The sequence below is a fragment of the Herpailurus yagouaroundi genome, unplaced genomic scaffold (assembly GCF_014898765.1).
Source record: "Herpailurus yagouaroundi ecotype Mexico unplaced genomic scaffold, PumYag 253, whole genome shotgun sequence".
Classification (NCBI taxonomy): domain Eukaryota; kingdom Metazoa; phylum Chordata; class Mammalia; order Carnivora; family Felidae; genus Herpailurus; species Herpailurus yagouaroundi.
This window is the reverse complement of record NW_024412470.1, coordinates 7,153,832-7,174,645: the sequence shown is the minus strand read 5'-3', so window position 1 is coordinate 7,174,645 and position 20,814 is coordinate 7,153,832. Positions and strand designations below refer to the sequence as shown.

At 45.8% G+C, this 20,814-nt stretch overlaps 1 long non-coding RNA gene across 1 annotated transcript in view; it reads right to left on the bottom strand.

Annotated features, from left to right (window-relative positions):
- LOC121020893 (uncharacterized) overlaps positions 1-18,685 on the bottom strand; it is a 51,360-nt gene extending 32,675 nt beyond the window's left edge. Inside the window, exons 1-2 of the long non-coding RNA XR_005786340.1 lie at positions 18,058-18,685; positions 11,814-11,963 (exon numbers count right to left, since the gene is read on the bottom strand). This is a non-coding gene — a long non-coding RNA (uncharacterized LOC121020893). The remainder of the gene's footprint in view (positions 1-11,813; positions 11,964-18,057) is intronic.
- Positions 18,686-20,814: the final 2,129 nt, after the last annotated feature.

Genomic DNA, 20,814 nt, shown 5'->3' with positions numbered 1-20,814 from the left:
TTCCCACCAACTAGCTAAGGATATTTTAAAAGAAAATCAGTCTTATAAGTTCCAGATACAAACTAAAAGTGACATCACATCAAGGAAATGTCATATAATCATTTTTTGGAGGTTGCCTTAGGAGCCACATTGAACTTGTGATTAGCACATCAATTCTTAATACATGAGAGCTTTCAATATGTTAGAATGTCTTGAGAAAGGTTATATAGTATTTTAAAGCTTTTAAAAAACATTCTGGGGGCGCCTGGCTGGCGCAGTCGGTTAAGCGTCCGACTTCAGCCAGGTCACGATCTCGCGGTCCGTGAGTTCGAGCCCCGCGTCGGGCTCTGGGCTGATGGCTCAGAGCCTGGAGCCTGTTTCCGATTCTGTGTCTCCCTCTCTCTCTGCCCCTCCCCCGTTCATGCTCTGTCTCTCTGTGTCCCAAAAATAAATAAATGTTGAAAAAAAAATTTTTTTAAATAAATAAATAAAAATAAAAAACATTCTGTTGGGGACGCCTGTGTGTCTTAGTCAGTTAAGAGCCCTGATTAACTGATTTCGGCTCAGGTCATGAGCTTGCGGTTTGTGAGTTCAAGCCCCGCGTCGGGCTCTGCACTGACAGCGAAAAGTCTGCCTGGGATCCCGTCTCCCTCTTTCTCTGCCCCTCCCCCACTTGCTCTCTACCTGTCTCTCAAAATAAATAATAATAATGACAATAAAAAAAGCATTCTGTTGATGACATATCTGAAGTTCCTTCTGCGTGGATGGAGCAAAGATGGGCTCCAGCTGCTAACCACGTCAAGTGGGGATAGCACACCGCTTTCCTTCAAGGACCAAGATGGGACCTGCAAAGCACTGCGCAGAGCACCGCAGCACCCAGGAAGTGCTCCCGGTCAAGGTTAACTGCTGCTGTCGCGGCTACAGATTGGCTGGCACTCTCATCCAGTCGTTCGGTGACCGAACCACACCTGTGCTAGGCACCGGGTTTTCTGGGAATACTCCTCCAGAAGTGCAGTCCCTCAAGACTCTCTAAGACTCCAGGGAGCGACGGACATGTAAACGTGTTCTCGTACAAAGTGGCAACTTCTCTAAGCACTGGACAAAATGCTACAGGCACCCAGAGGGGAGCCAAGGCAGGCTTCACAGGGAGTGGAAGCTCTTATGTGGGTTTTAAGAGATGAGTAGGAATCTGTCTGGCAAAGGGAAAGGGCATGCAAGACAGAGAAAATAGCATGTGCAGAAGCCGGAGTTAATTAAAAGGTGTCAGGGACTGAACTGTCTCCCCCCAAATTCAAACGTTGAAGCCCTACCTTCCATGTGGTAGTATTTGGAGGTGAGACTTTTTGGCGACAATTAGGCTTAGACGAGGTCATGCAGGTGGAGCCCTTGTGATGGGATTAGTGCCCTTCGAAGAAAGGAAGAGACACCAGTTCTCTCTCTCTCTCTCTCTCTCTCTCTCTCTCTCTCTCCCCCCTATGAGAACACAGCTTGAGAAGGCGGCTGTCACAGGCCAGGAAGAGCACCCTCCCCGGAAACCAAACTGGCTGGAATCTCAATCTTGGATTTCCAGGCTCCAGAAGTATGAGAAGTAAATGTTGCTTAAGCCACCCAGTCGATGGTATTTTATTACAGCAGCCTGAGTAGATTAATCCAAAGACATGGTGATCTTTGAGGAACAGTGGTGACCTCTGGATAATGAAAGCAGAAGTCAGCCAAGAAGGATTTGGAGAGATCGTTGGAGGCCAGACCGTGAAGGAGCCAAAGAGCAAGCCAAGGATTTGGCACCAATGCTATGGGCCTCCGGAACCAACAGATTTGGGCTGGGAAATGATGTGAATTGATTTCTTTTCTATGAAGATAAGTCTGGTGCCAATAGGGAAAGAGAGACTCTGCAATTTAGAAACAACAGGAGGAGAGGCCTCGGGAGTGAAGCAGAGGGAAGCTGCTTATTAGCTGGTAGGGAGCAGCAGCCACCTTCTCTGCAATGGCTGGGCTCACAGCTGGTCAGCTGCCACCAGGATCCTGCGGCCCTGCAGCCCGTGTGCAGAGAAGGCCTGGCGGATGAGAAAGGGGATCTCGGTTTGCTCGTCAGTGCAGAGACTCAGCTAAAGAGAGCTGCAGTGTTTAAGGACAGAGCCAGAAATGAGAAGTCATTCTTCTCACCAGTAAAAAAAAAAAAAAAAAAAAACCAGCCTTGGTTTGTCCCAGAAATTCCCAGAATGTGACATTTCGGTGGAGAAGAACCGAAGATGGCATGTGAGGGCTCCCGGATTATTTTCCCAATGTGATATGCAAGCCCGTCACCTTGACTTACGCATTTTGGTTTTGCCTCTGAAATATGCTTGGGGAAGCATGTTTAGAAGCTGAGCTTCAGAAGAGCTCAGGGTACTGAAGATAAAGGGCAAGATGACCAGCTGTCCTGGTTTGCCCAGGACTATCTTAGTTTTACACCAAAAGCCCCCCATCCTGGAAAACCTCTCATCCCAGGAAAACCAGGACAGCTGCTCACCCCAAAGAACGATTATAAAATGCGGCAAAAAAGACTGTGATTCAGTATTTATCAAGTCCACAGGAGACAGACATGATACTTGGTGAAAATGAGGTGATGATTTTTCCCCAACATAATTTTAGGGTGCCACACATGAGAGCTCAGAGAACACACATTTCCTCTGACAGAGCCCAACATGTTGACTATGAAACCCAGGAAGCGGGAGACTAACAAAAATAATGACAGTAAGGACTGACATATTGGGCATTTATCATATGCTAGGCACTATTCTGAAAGCTTTACATAAATTAAATAATGTAATCCCAATAGCTGTATGATCATCATCTCATCTTACAGATGAAAAAAAATGGAGACCCGGACATCGTGTATACGAGAAGTGAAAACAGGATGGAACCAGAGTCTGAAACCAGGCAGCCTGGGTCCAAGGTGCACACTTTCAAACAGCTCCTGTAGATAACATATAACAACTCATGTTCCCTGAGCATCTACTGTGAGCCAATCATTGTGCTAAGGAGGCTTTTCGTAAAGCATCTCCTATAACCCTCACAGCAGTCTGCCGAGGTCTAGAGAGGTTATCCATCCTTTCGACCAGTATTTGTTGAGCTTATGGTTGTTCAAGAATTATAATGTTATATGTTTATAGGGGAAGGAGGGTGAGGGTTTAGACCAAAGCAATAGCAGTAAATATGGAAAACAGAAATGAGAGGCAGGGCTCCAGAAAAATTTCTGAACTACAAACATCAGGACATGTGAGTGTTTGAACATGGGGGATGGGGGCGGGGGGAGTCAAGGAGCACTCACGATTTTTTTACTCGAGGGACTGGATGGATGGAAAACCATCTATCAAAAACAAGACTACAAGAAGTTTTCCTTGAGGGGGAAGAAAATGAGGTCATATTGGAATGTGTAAGTTTCAGCTACTACGGGTCATTGCAAGTCGATGTGGCCAGAAAGTTCTGGAAACACGCCTGGAGCTTAGTCTCCATGGTTGGGAACCAGTAGCCCAGACTTGGTGATTAAAGTCACAGGTGTAAATAAGGTTACTCAGAGAGGAGAAAATGACAAATGGTAGAGCCCTAAGGAATGTCAACGTTTCAGGGTGGGGGGTGGGGGGGGAGCAGAGGAGAGCATGCCAAGGAGGCGGTGAATTTTCTAGGAGAAGTAGGAGAAGAACCAGGAAACGAGTGGTTGCCTGGGAACCAAGGGAGGGACAGGTGATGGCCAGAAGGGCCAGTGCCACAGAGGACAAGCAGCAGGAAGGCTGGAACAGACCATGAGGACCAGGGCCCAGCTGGGGACTGAAGGCACCGGTCAGACAGCAGCGAGGGAAACTGACTTCCACCTCAGCCCACTCCTGCCCTGGGTCTCCTTACAACCCTTGGCCAGGAATAAAATCAACTTCAAAGCCTAAGGTTAAGGCTAGGTCTCTCCCTGGGAGTTAAGGATTCCAGCTGCTGAGTCTAAGACTCAAAGAAGCAGGGGTGGGGGCCGGGGTAGGGGTGGGTCAGGCAGATAGGCCATCACTGTTTACACGTGTATTTTCAGGTGCTTTGTCAGGCCAGAAGATTAGCTCTAAAGAGCCACCAAAACAGAGAAACAAAAAACAAAAACAAAAACCACAGAGCAAAAGCAAACTGTTTTTTCCAAAATCCTTTCCTTCCACAGTGAAAGAAGAGAGAAAGAAAAAGGAATCCTGCGCGGAGGAAATTCCACGGGCAGGTTTATGGCTGCCTGACCCCTGACCCGGGGCTGGAGAATGACCGAGTCTTAACTAACATCAGCGAAGTAGGAGTAAAGAGGCACGCTTTCCAAGGGTCTCATTTCATTTCCAAACCCAAATAGCTCGCAAGTGACCTGGAAGCTGTGGAGGACATTTCCCCCTTCAGGATGATAGAGAAAAACCAAAGCCGAGGCAAGGTTCCGAATGGGAACCATCACATTCACGTGAAGCAGCTCTGTTTTTAATACACCCTGGGGAGAAAACGAGGCAAGCCAAGAGCTGAGCTAGGGAGAGATGTGGATGCAAATCTGACCCTCATTCAACTCTCGGCAACTCGGCTCAGGAAGAAAAAGCATGTTATTTGAAGTCAGACGTTTGACCTTTCTTATGGGAGTTGCCCATTATTTATGTCCACACCCTTTCACTGGTATAGCCTGGGTATTTCTTATGCTCTGAAGCCAGGCTCTGTATCCAAGTCTGTGTGATCACCCGAGCTTTACGAGGTCTCCCCACTAGCCCACCACACTTCATTTTTCATGTAGTAAAGGGATCATGCAGAGCATTCCTGTGGGGAGAGACACCGCCCAGGCCTCCCCACACTGCCTCTCTCTCTGGCTGATAAACCCCCATCATAAATCCTGCCACAACGTGAGGCTTCGACCTGTTGCTATCAGGATGCTTTTCTCTTGGCAAGACACCAGCTCTCTCCCATGAGATAAATCCATTATTTTCAGAGTCCTAGAGGCTTCCTGGGGGGGCAGGCGAAGGAATAAGAGAAGCCTCTCCAGCCCGGGGTAAATCATCCTGCGTTGCCAATGTTTGCAATCCTCAAGCTAACATCTCATTCTGTGCTCCTTCCTGGGTCTCATCAGCAGTTCTGCCACAGAGTGACGTGGAACTTTCCAGTCCTCCACTTCACCATCCCCCCCACCCCCCTTCCCAGCTGTTGTCAAAGCAACAGCCTAATTCACTGGGAAGTTTGATGAGGAGAGATGGTGAGGGGGAGGGGTGGGCTAGGGGAAGAATGTACTGAGATAAGAAAAGCACTTGGCTGTTGTCTACACAACGAGACCGCTGAGCTCTGCTTTCTGGCTCTTGGACCTAGGACTGGACCTCAGAATTCATTCTCTTTGGCCTCAACAGGTTCTCAGGTCTGGAACATGAGAACGAGAGAATGAGAGAGAGAGAGAGAGAGAGAGAGAGAGAGATGGGGAGGGGGCTAGAATCTCCAGGACACTCTAGGACTACCCATGCACATTCATCCAAAGACCTTGACCCAGCTTGGCCCGTGTCCTCTCCTTCCATTTAGTGACTCCGCCGGGACTAGACAAAGAGGCCGCCAGAGCCCCTGGGCTGCTCAGGCACAGCATGGAACCTCTGAGCTCCTGCGTTTAATCCCAGCCCTTTCCAATTCCAACCATTTTTCCCCAACAAATCACTCTTTCTGGTCATGTCAGCAACTACTATTGCATGATTGAGTGGATCCGCCGTACAGATGAGCCAGCTTGGCTGTGGGGGCTGCCAAAAGAAAACCCCCAATTGATCTGGTGTATTTCATCTTATTGACAAGGATTTAATTCAGTCAAGCTGCACATCATCTTGGAAAAATTTCAAACCTTGGGAGAAGGGAAATCACAATGCCACCCTATCGCAACTGGAAAGTGGGTCTTGAGGCCGTGTTGATGAGTGTGTCTGTAGCAACTTTCGAAAATAATCCATTTAAACATTGCAACGGTGATCCCCAGGCTTTGGAGAGAGGTTACAACGTCCAATAGCCATTTGGTTCTTTCTAGATTCCCCCATTCCCCACCACCCCCTAAGGCACAGTTTTCGAAAATCTGGGCAAACTAGAACTTCTTTTAAGATATTTAAAGTTAATTTTAGGTGATATTACTTTCAGACTTTTTTGGTGAATTCTGCAACACCTTTGTGATCCCTCAGACACTTGGGGTTTCGCCCAAAATCGAGGAATCAATTCCCTGTCCCACAGGTCAGAAACGGATCTTACCAATGCTGAGAAGGAAACTGAGTTTCTCACAACTCAGGGCTATCTCTAAGGCAACATACATGATATGCGCAGACGGGGCTTTGAGCATCTCGTGTTCTGCACTATCCTAGCAATTCCAGCCTGTAGCTGTTCCTCACAGAAGGCTGCATGAGCTTTGCGGGTTCTTACGGAGAGAGGCTAGAGCGAGAAACCCTCTCCCACTTTTCCATGACAAGAAGTCCGCTGATAATAATGGCTAACATTTACTGAGCTGCTATTATGTGCCAGGTACTACTCTTGAGTATATTCACAAATCTAATCCTTATTATAACTTTCTGAAGGTGGTACTATAATTCTCTCCAGATACTTACAGATGGGAAAACTAAAGCACAGAGAGATCTAGCAATGCTCCCAGAGTCGCACAGCTTAAATAAGGGATGGTGCCAGGATTCTGGCAAAGGAGGTCAGAGTCCAGAGCTCATGCTCTTGACTTCTAAATGCCCGCAGCTCTCACACCCGAGCATGAAGAATCAGCTGGAGGGCTTGTTACAATACAGATTTCTAGGCCACACACTCAGAATTTCTGATTCAGTAGCTCTGGGTGAGGCCTGAAGACTTACATTTCTAGCACATTCCCCAGTGATGGCGATGATGCTGGACCACACATTGAGAACCATTGGTTATGTTTTTGGCCCCCAGAGAAAACTCTTGCTGGAACCCTTTCTTCTTCCCCATATACTCTTCCAGTACAGAAAAAAAGTTCAATGAAAGCATTATACTAAGTAATCCCATGAGATCAATCAACCAGCCAGTCTTCTGGGTGGCTCTGACAGTTTCTCAGATAGCACTGTGCTGTCCTGAAGGGCTTCCAGAAGCAAAGTCACACAGCCTTCTCGGTGGAGCCTCGCTGGGCCACTGACCAGACAGGCAGCCTGTAGAAAATGACCCGACAGCCTATGCCCTCTTATTTCTTCCATCTCTACTCCCTCCTTTGCTGATAACACATTGTTTCTAAGCAATGAGTATTACTAAACCAAAATGAATCTCATCTGTTTGTTAAAACTTCCTCCAGGAGCGCCTGGGTGGCTCAGGCTGGCTGGCTGGCTCTTGACTTCGGCTTAGGTCATGACCCCAGGGTCGTGGGATCGAGCCCTGGACTGGCTCTGTGCTGAGCGTGGAGCCTGCTTAAGATTTTCTCTCTCTCCCTCGCTGCCTTTCCCCCTCCCCCTCTTGCACTCGTGCACGCGTACTTTCTCTCAAAATAAATAAATAAATAAATAAATAAATAAATAAATAAATAACCTTCCTCCACAGATGTTTGTAAAATTATTATATCTGTCCAAGTTAATGTAGACACGCATTCACATTCAGAATCACGTCAGGGCTATGCAGGACCACAGGATACTATACATAAAAAGGGAGGAAAATCACGGCAAAGATAAATTGAGCAACGCTCAAAGATAACGCTGGGGCAAAGTTAGTACACAGAAACACAAGCTAGAAGACAAACTCAAAGAAGGAAGTGCAGTAGGTTTTGAGACTTAGGGTTTCTGAGCAGCTCTTGCACATGCTGAGATCCAAAAGATCTCTCCATCATTACGAAGGAACACAGCATCATGTGGCCGACCAGGTTCTCCACAACATCCCCACGCAAGACACAAAAATGTCTCACAGAGAACTTATTAGAATAGCCCTCAAAGGATACTTCAAGTACTTCAGGTTATAATATTCCCCAAAATATGGACCCTACAGGGTCCCTCATATCAAGGTAAATGCCTTACCCCCAGTAGCTTTGCAACAAGTACTTAAAAATTAAGAACATTTTTAGCAGGTGGGCTCTTCACTATCTATACCAAAGTGCAAAGATGAAGAACTACAAAGGCACTTCTTCCCAAACCCCCATCATTCTGACACTTTTGCCACTGCCCTTCTAACTTTTAGTTTGTGCTTTTTTTAAAGTAGGCTCCAGGGGTGCCTGAGTGGCTCGGTCGGTTAAGCATCCGACTTCAGCTCAGGTCATGATCTCACGGTTCGTGGGTTCGAGCCCCGTGTCAGGCTCCGTGCTGACAGCTCAGAGCCTGGAGCCTGCTTTGGATTCTGTCTCTCTCTCTCTGCCCCTCCCTTGCTCATGCTCTGTCTCTGTCTCTCAAAAATAAATAAATGTAAAAAAAAATTTTTTTAATAAAAATAAAGTAGCCTCCATGTCCAACATGGGGCTTGAACTCACAACCCTGAGATCAAGTCTCATGCTCTCCTGACTGAGCCAGCCAGGTGCCCCTGGCCACTACCCTTCTATTCAACTTAACTAAGTTCAATTTAATTCTCTAATGCTGGGAGACAATTATTACATCAAATGGTGAAAATCACTGCACATTTTCTTTTAAAAACAAAGTCCAGGGGCACCTGGGTGACTCAGTCCGTTAAGCGTCCAACTCTTGATTTCGGCTCAGGTCATAATCTCATGGTTCGTGAGATTGAGCCCCATGTGAGGCCCTGTGCTAACATTGTGGAGCCTGCTTGGTTTTCTCTTTCTCTCTCTCTCTGTCTCTCCCTCTCTCCCCCTGTCCCTCCCCCACTCCTGTGTGCTCTCTTTCACTCTCTCTCTCTCTCTTAAAATAAACTTAAAAAAATCATTTTAGACCAAATATTGGAAGGCTGAGATTCGAATCCTCTCCCCATAACTTAGTGGCTATGTGGCTTACTTTTTCTCAACCTTGGTTTTCTCATGTGTTAACTGGAAGAAAACTCACCACATAAATACTCATTTATTAAGAAAGGAATAGAAAAGCCTTTCTAAGAACAAATGTCTGAATTTGAAGTGAACCGCAATAAATGAAAATTCATTTGATGAATTACAATGATGGTAATAATTCTATCTGATGGTCATTGACTTGTTTGCCCCGGGGGGTAGTGATGCATTTGTGTAGAATAACAGATGTGATCCCTACCGGTGGCCACTGGGGCTCAAAGGGAGTAGGGACAGACTCACACCATGGGATGGTGGCAGGGGCGAAGCGCTTCAGCATAGTGCAGCCAAGGTGGCTCAGATCCAGAGAGTGAATTCAACAAACACGTCTACACCCATCATTGGAGCACGGGGACCTGGTGGATATCAGAGCCAAGGTACAAAGAAAATAGGGTTGGAGAAAAAAGGAGATAAAGACAAAACCAGTGAGTTGACATGGGAAGACAGGAGTCAGTCTGAAAAACTTCTGGCCGTTTGAAGCCAATGTCCACACCTCTCCTTTAAATACTTCTCAGGACCCATTTGCTGGTGGAAGCGAAGTCTGTTTAAATGGGCAGGGACCAGTCACACAGACACGCTCGCTCAGTTTACCCTATAATTAGTGGCAGATGCTTCCCAGCCTACCAGGAAACATGGAAGAACTAACAGGCCAGTCCGGGTTTCAGATTTGAACTCACCACACCAGTGTCCTTACTGAGGCCCTCAATCTCAGGGTGAACACACTAATGTGTTGAGAGACTTGTTCCTAGTAATAGTCAATGTGCTAATGTTTGTAAATGCCTTATGTGTTTATACACATGCTTTTCTGATTCATATAAATCAGAACAGGGTTGAGTTTATCCCTAGCTTAACCCCCCCCCCATTCACTGGTATTCTAATACGTTTCTTGAATTTAAAAGAAAACAAAATGGGCTAGCACCTAGTGGTCTGGGAGATGCATATAATCTGAGAGTTGCCCGTGAGAGTGTGCAATGTGAGGGAACGTCCTCAGTAGAGAGAGAAATGGTTGGAAGCCACCACCAGAACCAAGCCAGCTGAGTAGCTTCATGATGAAGATGACACAAGAGGTGGCATGAAATCACCATTGAAGAATCTGGGTAGGGTACCAATACCCAAGGGCTCTGTACTCACAATGGCAAAGAGTAGAATCCAGCTAACTGTAGATGGTCTTCTATGACCCTGAGCTAATGACTTATCTTGATGTTGATCATAAACCTCTCATCCTGAAAGCGCTCAAATTCACAATTTGACTTCACCCACTTGGAATTTTTTTTATAGTAGTTGGATGCTAATTGCCAGAACAGGAAAGTAATTAATCCAATTCTCTTTTGGAGTGACTCATTTCCAATTATGTACTAACAGCTCGTGGTGGTCAGCCTCCAAGATGGCATCCAGTGATGCCTCCTGGTACCTCCAGTACCTCCTGGTATGCACACCCTTGTGCAGTCTTAGCCACACTGTATCAGGGCATCTTGGTGTGGTCAATAAAATATGGCTCAAGTGATGACGTGTGACTTCCTACACTAGGTCATAAAAGACATTGCTATTTCTGCCTTGCCCCCTCAGATCTTGTTTTGGGAGAAGCTAGCTGTCATGCTGTGATAATACTCAAGCAGGCTTTGAGCAAGTTTCACTAGAAAGGGGACTGAGAAATCAGTTTTCCAACCATGTGGGTGCGCCATCTTGGAAGCAGGTCCTCCAGCCCCAAACCTCCAGATGACTGCAGACTCGGCTGACAGCTTGACTACAGTCTCATGACAATCCCTGAGCCAGAAACACTAGCTAATCCATTTCCAGAAACTACATAAGATAAGAAATGTTTATTGTTACTTTAAGTCATTAAGTTTTGGGATAATGTGCTACGTAGCAATAGATAGCAAATATATCACTGGTGTGCTAATTACAAATTACTTTTTATTATTAATTCAAACCAGATACTCAAGGATCTTTATTTTCCAATTTTTTTTTAATGCTTATTATTTTTGAGAGAGAGAGTGAGTGAGACAGAGAGCAAGCAGGGGAGGGGCAGAGAGAGAGGGAGACACAGAATTGGAAGCAGGCTCCAGGCTCTGAGCTGTCAGCACAGAGCCCAACACAGGCTTGAACTCATGAACCCACAAGACCATGAACTTAGCCCCTGGCTAAGGTGCCCCTGGTGCCTGGATGGCCCAGTTGGTTAAGTGTCCAACTTCAGCTCAGGTCATGATCTCATGGTTTGTGGGTTCGAATCCACATCAGGCTCTGTGCTGACAGCTCAGAGCCTGGAGCCTGCTTCCAATTCTTTGTCTCCCTCTCTTTGCCTTTCCCCTGCTCATGCTCTGTCTCTCTTTCTCAAAAATAAACTTAAAAATTTTTTTAAATAAAAAAAACTTTTTTAATTAAAAAAATTTTAAGAAAGACTTGTTGCTAATTCTTCATAAGTAGCCCAAATGAGTTTCAGGTTTTATTATACATATGTGAATCTATTTCTTACTTTGACCAATTGGCAATGTTATTTATTTGGGATTAGAGTCTGTTCTCCATTGGCGACCCTTCAGAAACAAGTCATCCAAAATCTGGTCCATTGTATATGTGTGTATATTTTATGGCAATGTCTAGGCCGCTACTTGGGACATGAATAAGTTACTTGTGTTTATTTAAAAAGCCACAGGGTGTCATCAAAAGAATTTGACCATATCAGAAGAATTTCTTTTCCTCCCCTGAATCTGGCAAAAAGGTTTTATTTATGGTACCAAGAAAGAATGGGCAGCACAGGTGATCTCCGAGGATTTTTTGCCACCTCTAAAATAGAGCAAACAATTTTGGAATTATTCCTCCTTTTTAGTATAAATCAGGAGACAGAAAACCTAAAGCCCAAACAATGAATTCTCACCGCAGGAAAGGTGTGCCCCATAAGCACTGTCTGAAGAAAATGTGTCTGCTTAGGCCAACGCATCATCCTGAAGCACTACAGAGCCCACTTCCTAGGGCATCATGCCATAGTCGGGTCTGTGTGTTCTGAAAACATCCGACACAGCAACATCTGGGAATTTCAGAAAAAAACAAAAAACATATTCCAAAGTCAATATAAGCCGTTTACGTTGTTGCCATCCTGAATTATACATTCCCCTTTAATTAGTGCAAATAATCAAAAGCTAGCAATATTTACAAAAGTCTTAGTTATGATTTATTTTCCTCAAGAAAGAATTCTACCCACCAATTGCAGATTGGGAAATGAAAGTAATCAGGCTAATCAAGATTTTAGCCGAAAGGCAAAAAAAAAAAATAAAATAAAATAAATAAATAGGCCATCCGGAAGATAGTTCCCAAATGTTCCAGCATGAGTTCTTTCCCCCTAAAATACTTTCTAGTGTCCCTTATTTTCTGATGAGAATTTCTTTACTTTCCATCCCTCTGCCTCCAAGAAGCCTTCCTGATACCTAGACTGTGTGAAGGGCCCCTCCTCTGAGCACCCACTCCATACAGTAAACATTCTAAAGGCTCTGTTCCTATTTAAGTTTTAAGTCCCAAGTGCCTAGCACAGAGACTGGCACACGGTAGGAACAAATAATATGTATTGATTGAAGTGTATATTGGGCCCATGATTTTCATATAACGTTTTGCTCTTCCTCATATTGTTTATAGACCATTCCTTTTGATTCATTTTCTCTGCCAATTCCCCCTTTATACAAATCTCTCATTCTGAAAGTCTATGTTTTGCTAAGTTTCAACTGGCTGAAAGCAAAAAAACAGGACAAAAATGTCTACATTTTTCACCCAGCGTGTGAGACTACTATAATCCAAAAAACGACCATGTAACTTTCCACCCACCATGATGGCTATAAGCAAAAACAGAAAATTACAAATGTTAGTAAAGATGCAGAGAAATTAGAACCCTCATATATTGCTGGTGGGAACATAAAACAGCTAAGCCAGCGTGGGAAATCAATTTGGTGATTCCTTAAAAACTTCAACATAAAAGTACACATGACCCAACAATTCCGCTCCTACTTCCATACCCAAAAGCACCGAAAACAGGTTGTTCAAACAAAAACTTGTACACAAGTGTTCACAGTAGCGCTGTTCACAATAGCTAAAAGGTGGGAACCATCCAGATGTCCATTAACTAAAGAACATGTGGTATCTCATGCAATGGAATGTCGCTGGACCATGAAAAGGAAAGAAATAGTGATACATGCCACAGCACAGAGAAACCTTGAAAATGGTATGCTAAGAGACAGAAGCCAGTAACAAAAGACCACATATTACATAATTCCATTTATAGGAAATGTCCGGAACAGGCAAATCTAGAGAGACAGAAAGCAGACTAGTGGTTGCCTGGGACAAGGATGGAAAGATAAGTGGATGGCTAAAGGGTAAGGGGCTTCTCTTGTAGGTGATGAAAATGTTCTAAAATTTACTGGTGGAGGCTGCACATTATCTGTGAATATATTAAAAGCCATCACACTGCACACTTTAAATGGGTGGACTGTATGGTATGTGATTATAACTCAGGAAAGGTATTTTAAAAAACTACCAGGTAGCACAAGGAAATTCAAGAGGTGTTGGGATTGTCCTGTGTTCTGTTAGTGGTGGTATTTGGCAAGACTCGGTGCATGAGTTAAAATCTACAGAACTTGGGGCACCTGGGTGGCTCAGTACTGACTGAGTGTCCAACTTTGGCTCAGGTCATGATCTCATGGTTTGTGAGTTTGAGCCCTGTGTCAGGCTCTGTGCTGACAGCTCAGAGCCCGGAGCCCGCTTCGGATTCTGTGTGTGTGTGTGTGTGTGTGTGTGTGTGTGTGTGTGTGCGCGTGCCCCTCCCCCACTCATGCTAGGTCTCTGTCTCTGTCTCTCTCTCACTCTCTCAAAAATAAGCATTACAAAAAATTACATATTGGAATTATGAACTGGGATCCATGGTCAACTTCAGTTGCGATTGGTTTATCTAGTCAAAAATTCCTGAGCACACTCAAAGAGAACGCTCAGATACAAGGAGCCAAGCCTGAACCTTGTTCGTCAGGCTGCATTCTGCGGCTGAAATCCAGACCATATGGAATCACTTCAGAGAGATCATCACCCATGTAGTCTCATCTCCACTTCATGCTTCAGGCAGAGGTGTTGATTCGGTGGTCCAAGATTTCCTTCCAGGTCCCCAAACCCCTGGTGATTGAAATCTCCATCTCACACGTACCAGATAATGAACCTGGGTCCACAATGTAGAAGGGCAGGCGGTGACGTAGGAACTAAACCAGGTCATTGTTAACATCCTGTGACCCTCTCATGGGAGTTAGGGAAGCCTGGTACCCTAATCATGAAAATACCCCTGCCATCCCTTCGTCCTTCACTCCAATCCTCGAAGACTCTGACCGAAGAGTGATACGTTCCACAGTAGGGACCACATGCGTGCACCTGAATGTGCCAGACTCCACAGCATCCACAGGCATGAAGTGAGAGCAGGGACCACCGGTATCAGCTGGGATTAGATGCGACCACATATAATGGAAAGCCCAAAATGACTGAGGTCTAAACACAAAAAAGTTACTCTGCCACATAAAAGAGGTCTTTGGGGAGGCAACCCATGATTGATACGAAGTCAACAGGGACTAATCCTTCCGCCTTTCTGCTCTGCCAACCTCAGTGCCTGGCTTCTACACTTATGGCCCAGCATGACCGCTGAGGCTCCAGATGCCATCTTTCAATTCCGGGCAGCAGCGAGGAGAAAGAGTAGAACAATAATAACACAGGCACACCTCTGGGCTGAATCGGCAGTCTTTAGAGAGCCTTCCTGGAGATCCACGTGAAGGCTCCATTTGGATTTCAAGGAACAGAACATGGTCACAAGGCTACAGGTAAGGAGAAAAGGAAGCTGAAAAAGTGTCGCTTTTCAGTGGACACCTTGCTGCCCTCAATGATGCAGGAGTTCTGCTGGTCAAGAAGAAGCCAGAATGAATGCTGGGCAGAGAACCTGCGAGTAGATCCCACCAGCCCCGTGTCTTCTGGGATACCCGGAGCTGGCCCTGCGAGGAGCCCATTCAGTGCTGCTGATCTGATCTGATCTGCAGCAGTCAGACAGCCTGATCTAGAAGTGGCTTTGTTTTCTGCTCGTGTAAACAGGCAACTGTCTTGTCTGGCCCACAGCGCCTGGACTAAGCAGATAGGGCATGGTTTTTCCAGTCTTTGTGGAAGGAATTGGTCAAAAACATTGATATTTTTTCTTAGAAACCACAGCTCTCTGCGAAAATGAAAGGAAATTATTCCAATTTTCTAAACCATCTAGGCTTCTCAGATAGGTGAGAAATGAGAACACACTGTGTCATTCTGTCTTCAAGGTCACCCCATAATTCTCCCACCCGCAGATCCATACAGACCAATGGAAAATAGTCACATCTGAAGGAATGGGGGTCAACAGTAGGTATCTTCTGTGTCCTAAAGGTGCCACTGAGAATGTGCCATTCTCTCTAAGGAGAGGCCCTGCATACGTATCCCCTCAGGAGCAGAAGACAGATTCATGGACTAGCTCTTGTCCAACTCTTTTATTTGTAAAAACCCTTGCCTCTAGGGAAAAGAAATGGGATACAAAATGAGTGTAAGTGACTTTCCCAATTTCTCCAATGCAGAGCTTTTAATTGGGTCCTAGCTCTCAGTCCCCTGTTCAAATCAACATAACCCAAACTATTATTGAAAAAGGAAAAAATCTACAATGGAGAACCAAATGTTTGAGATTCTGAAACATCTTACATTTCTGTCTACACTGATTTAGTTATCCAGATCAGTGTTTGATTCTTGATTTCATCTTGCCTTGCCTTGGTCTCTATAAGGTCACCCATTTAACTCAATCATTATTTATTGAAAGCTTACTCAGCGGCCAGAAAGAAGTATGTTATGAGAGGGTTACAAAAGGACTGCAAGATATGGCCTTATAGGGGCACCTGGGTGGCTCAGTCAGTTGAGTGCCCAACTTTTGATTTCGGCTCAGGCCATGGCCTCACAGTTGTGAGACTGAGCTCTATGTCAGGCTCCATGTTGAGCGTGGAGCCTGCTTGGGATTCTTTCTCTCCCTCTCTCTCTGCCCCTGCCCCGCTCAAGCACTCTCTCATGCTCTCTCTTTCTCTCAAAATAAATGAAGAAGTAAGCATTAAAGATGATGGCCTTATAATGTTACTGTGTTAAGATGTATGACCATGAATTAATTAGGTCAATTTTTAAACAAACACACCAAAGACTACACACATCCATGTGAGTGGCACCTCACCTTAGGAAGCGCACAACCCAATGATGGTGCCATCACTTAAAATATTTTTAGAACTCATATTTGTGAATTCTTTTCAATAAATGAACCAAATTATATTGGGCACCTGTAATCGCCACTAGGTCTTTTTGCTTTGAGAATGGAATTTATTTTTCAGGGCAAGCCAAAAGCATTCAGAACCAAGTCTGGTAAAACAGGTGGATGGTCAGTTTAGGTTCCTGGTGACATTCTATCAGCCCACGAGGTCATCCGCCAGACCTCTTTTTCCATAATAGAATAATCTTGGTATGTTTAGGCCAGCGGTTCTCAAACTTTAACATACATCAGAATCATGCGGAGGGCTCATTAGACCATAGATGGCTGGGCTCCAATTTCTGATTCTTCAGGTATGACTTAGGTCTAAGAATCTGCATTTCTAATAAGCTCTCAAATGACGCTGATGATGCTGGTTCAGGAACCATACTTTGAGAACCACTGCTTTAAAACAGTTATTTTAGGTTTTCCTTGAGACAGAGCCACACTTAATCTTACCGGATGTAAATCATCCCTGCTGTCAGAGAACTTCTTTATTACTTCTCGTACTGGGTTCTGGACACTTCATGGCCTCGTGCCTTCCAGGTATGAAACTGGAGATGTGCCCATGGTCCCTACTGATAATGTGTCACTTTTCACCCAGAGCCACAGAGGATGGAGCTAATGTCTGCAGTGGAAGGGGCTCACAGGTGTTTCTGTGATTAGAACTTGAGCTTTGCCCAGTACCCAGGAAAGTCACAGAATATTTGAACTGGAAGGGATATTAATTATCATCTAGCCTAACTAAGGTCCAACCCCACTCCCCTCATTTGAGAGCTGAGGAAACCAGGTCACCTAGTAACTTCACCCAATGGAACCCAAGTTCAGAGTCACCCAGTAAGTTACAGGACAATTACATAGGATCCATGAGAAAGTATCCGGGTCACCTTCTATTTACAGAGGACAGGATCATGATCTCATCCAACCAGCACCAAATGCAATGTGAGGTAGGCCTAATACAGTGTGTGCCTCCCCCAAAGAAGAAATAGTGCAAATCAGACTACATATTTCTACCCCTTCCATCCCATAATAACTGCAATGGGAAACATCACTATTTACCCCCCTGTGGTGAAGTAGTCTTCATACTTGAGACATAACCCATTGACTCCATCTCCAACGATAAAGCCCTGTTTCTAGAAGACGACAGAGGGAGGTGAAGTGAAGGTCAGCTAGAATGCACATCCTTCCACTTCTTTGGTGTAAACATTCACTATTTGTGGTAAATGTCCACATGTCAGCAGAGAAACGGTCAAGAAACCACAATGAGTTGACTTGGCTGAGCCCCAATAGTGTTCTAAGCTGCAGTGCATGTCAACATCTGGTCTCAACCTCATTTCAATCTGGTACCAATTGATGGGATGGCACGGGTGCTTTGGAAGCCACATGCCAGGAAGAGGCTGCTGGGGAGGGTGAAACGGGGAAAGGGGGAGCATGGCGGGAAGAAAGGCTAGAAAACTCAGGGAGGACACAACCTGGGGAAGCCTGATTGTTTTAGTGTCTGCCCACCCTGGAACTGGCTACTTATGATGATGGATCCAGCCTATAAAACTCAGCCATATGGCCCCCAATGCCTTGTTCCATTTGTTCAGCCTCACAGGACCTGCCCCCCCACCTGTGCCCCTGAAACAATACACAGCCCCTATGGGGGAAATACTAACATCTCCTCCCTTTTTCACAGCCATGTTTTGCCCTTTTCTTCTCCTCCACCAATTCTACTGGAAACCCGCCTTCTCTAGAAAACTACCTCCAACTCACCTACATACCTGCTACCCACCCCGCCCCCACCAGGAAACTTCTAAGCGCAATTCCTTACAGTGAGTTGATTGCATTCTCGAATGTGAGCATTTTATCTTCTGTTCTTAGTGATCAAAAGCAGGTGCTTTATTTCCTTGGTGAGATTCTGCTCATGTTGTTCTTCTCGCTTTCCCAATTTTTCTAGCTCCTCCTGTTCCCCATGGAGTGCTGACTGTTCAGGTACCTGGAAAAGGCAGTCAGGTTAATACTCCTGAAGTGCCCTGCACGTTAGGGCTGAGCCCGTCTAAGAATACCACTAACAGTTTGGGGAAAGCTTGAAAAGATCTGTCTGGGAAAGGTCTGGAGAGGTGTCTTAAAGAACCCACAAGGTCAGGCGTGCATGGTTGCTATGGTTACCAGGTCCTGGAGGTCTAGCCACCTCTTTCTGACAAGGTAATCCTCCGTGAAGCAAAAAGGACATGCAGGTGCCCAAATCCAACTCCCCCCAAGAGCTGGGAGAGCACTGACGGTCACATTAGCCAGCTTGTCACAATGTCACAGCATAGTTAGAGATCACCAGGGCTGTGAGGGGAACACACATGGAAAGCCACTTTGTGAATATTTGTTAACATTAGAATGACATTCAGGGCACCTGGGTGGTTCAGTCAGTGGTTCAGCTGAGACTTTGGCTCGGGTCATGATGTGGGTTCAAGCCCCACATCACGCTCTGTGCTGATAGCTCAGAGCCTGGAGCCTGCTTCAGATTCTGTGTCTCTCCCTCTCTCTGTCCCTCCTCCATTTGCATCTCTCTCCCTCTCAAATAGATTTAAATAGATTTAAATCTCAAAATAGATTTAAAAAAAAAAAACATTTTTAAAAATTAAAAAAAAAAAGATGAGAATGAAATTAAACAATGAAGTCAAAGCCAAACGCTCCTTGTACTGAGTCTCATTCTGTTTTGCTTTGTTTCTGTTTCCTCTTGAACCACAACTAACATCACATCTGTCTGTATGGTTCTTCTGTGCCTGGCAGCCAAGCCCTTGGACGTGAACAAGGCTGGGGCAGTGGGGAAATGAGTGAGCCAGGACCCCATCAAGACCGTTTCCCCTTCCTACCTGAGTCTCAAACGATGGTTTTCCAAGTTCCAGATGGTGATCATGATTGTTAAAAAGCAAGCATTATCCCTGTTAACGAGGATAATAAAACTGCACAATTCATAAGCACCAACAGCATATGGAACACCCAACAAAACACAGATTTTCCTGGCATTATCAGGAAATGAAGTTTTCCACATCAGTGAATTTTCTAGAAAATTAGGGCTTACCTCTTTAGCGTCCATATTTTTTTCTGAAGATATTAACCATTTGGGATAGAAATATGCGTCAGATCTGTAGTACCCTTTCCTATCTTGCTAAACAGTTTGTCGAACATGACATTCACCATTTTTTTTTCCTGGATGTCTCACTACGAACATGTGATGCCCATAGAAAGGGTGTGTCTCCCTTTACAACGATTCTGGGTCTTTACTGGGACAGCCCGCTTCACGTTGGCCTAGAAGCAGCTGTCCACCGGGCTCCCCGCCCTAGATGGCAAGCACCCTGAGTGAGAGCCAGAGCTTTCTATCCTTAAGCCGGTATCCCCTACAACCTTGCCATTCAAAAGGTGGTCCCCGGACAGCGAATCAGGAGGTCGTCAGAACCGCAGACTCTCCGGCCCCTTCTCCGACCTGCTGAATGAATTAGATTCTGAATTTTAATAAGACCTTCAGATGATTCGCATGCACATTAAACACGGAAAACTATTACCCTCCAGCTGTGTGTGCCAGCCTGGCCCTGGCCCCTCACTCGTCATCACCTGCAGAGGCCTGTTAGAATCACGGGACACGGGGCCCTGTTTAGACCCCAAAACCAGAATTTCCCCCAGTGAAGCCCAGAAATCTATTTTTATCACACCCCAGGGGCAATTCTGATGTGCACCCATATGGAGTATCCGGCCCCAGATTTTGCTCTCAGGAGGCACCCCAGTTTTCTCTCTCCACTCACATTCTTCATTTCAACTCTTCCTAACAAACCAAACCCACGAACTTTTTGCAAAGCGTTGTAGAGGCCGCCTCAAAACTGTACCATCATTCCTGTAGGTGGGGGGGAGGCGGGACGGTCCACGGCGTCAGGCCCAAGCCTGAAGTTTGGCCGCGTCCTGTCATCAGTGCTTCAGCCTCATCAGGGAGGCTTGACCAAACCTCCTGACGAACGCATTTCTGCGGCTCCCCCAGCCTCTCTCGCGGCTCGGGGAGCTTGAGTTTGCGTGGGGAGCCGCCTTCACAGCCCGGCCCAGAGCTGCGCACGGCAGCGGCGGGGCGCGCCAAGGTCACGGACATTGGGACTCCTGCAGAAGCTTCCGCGGGGACGTCGTCTCCTGCGCGCCCGCCGGGTTCCCCTCTGCTCCGGGCATCTGGAGCCCGCGGGGAATGCGGCCACCTGAAGCCGGAACCGCCCCGGACCCCAGACCCCACCACCCAGGTACCCCCCTCCCCGCGCGAAACCTCTCGCGCGCGTAACACACGTGGTCTTTATTAGTCTTCACTAAACTGAATGGAATTCTTGTCTTTGTGTCTCCTGGGTAGCCTGTCTCCTCCTGCACCAGCGAGCTGACAGGTGTTAGTTCTTTTTGTCTAAGCAGATACGATCCCGTTTCTAATTTTCTGACACGGTGGTTAAGATCTCCAGCTTTACTAAGTGAAAGAAGCCAGACACAAAAGGCCACGTATTGTATGATTGCATTTACATGAAATGTCCCGAAGAGACAAATCCTTAGAGATGGAAAGTGAGTTAGTGAG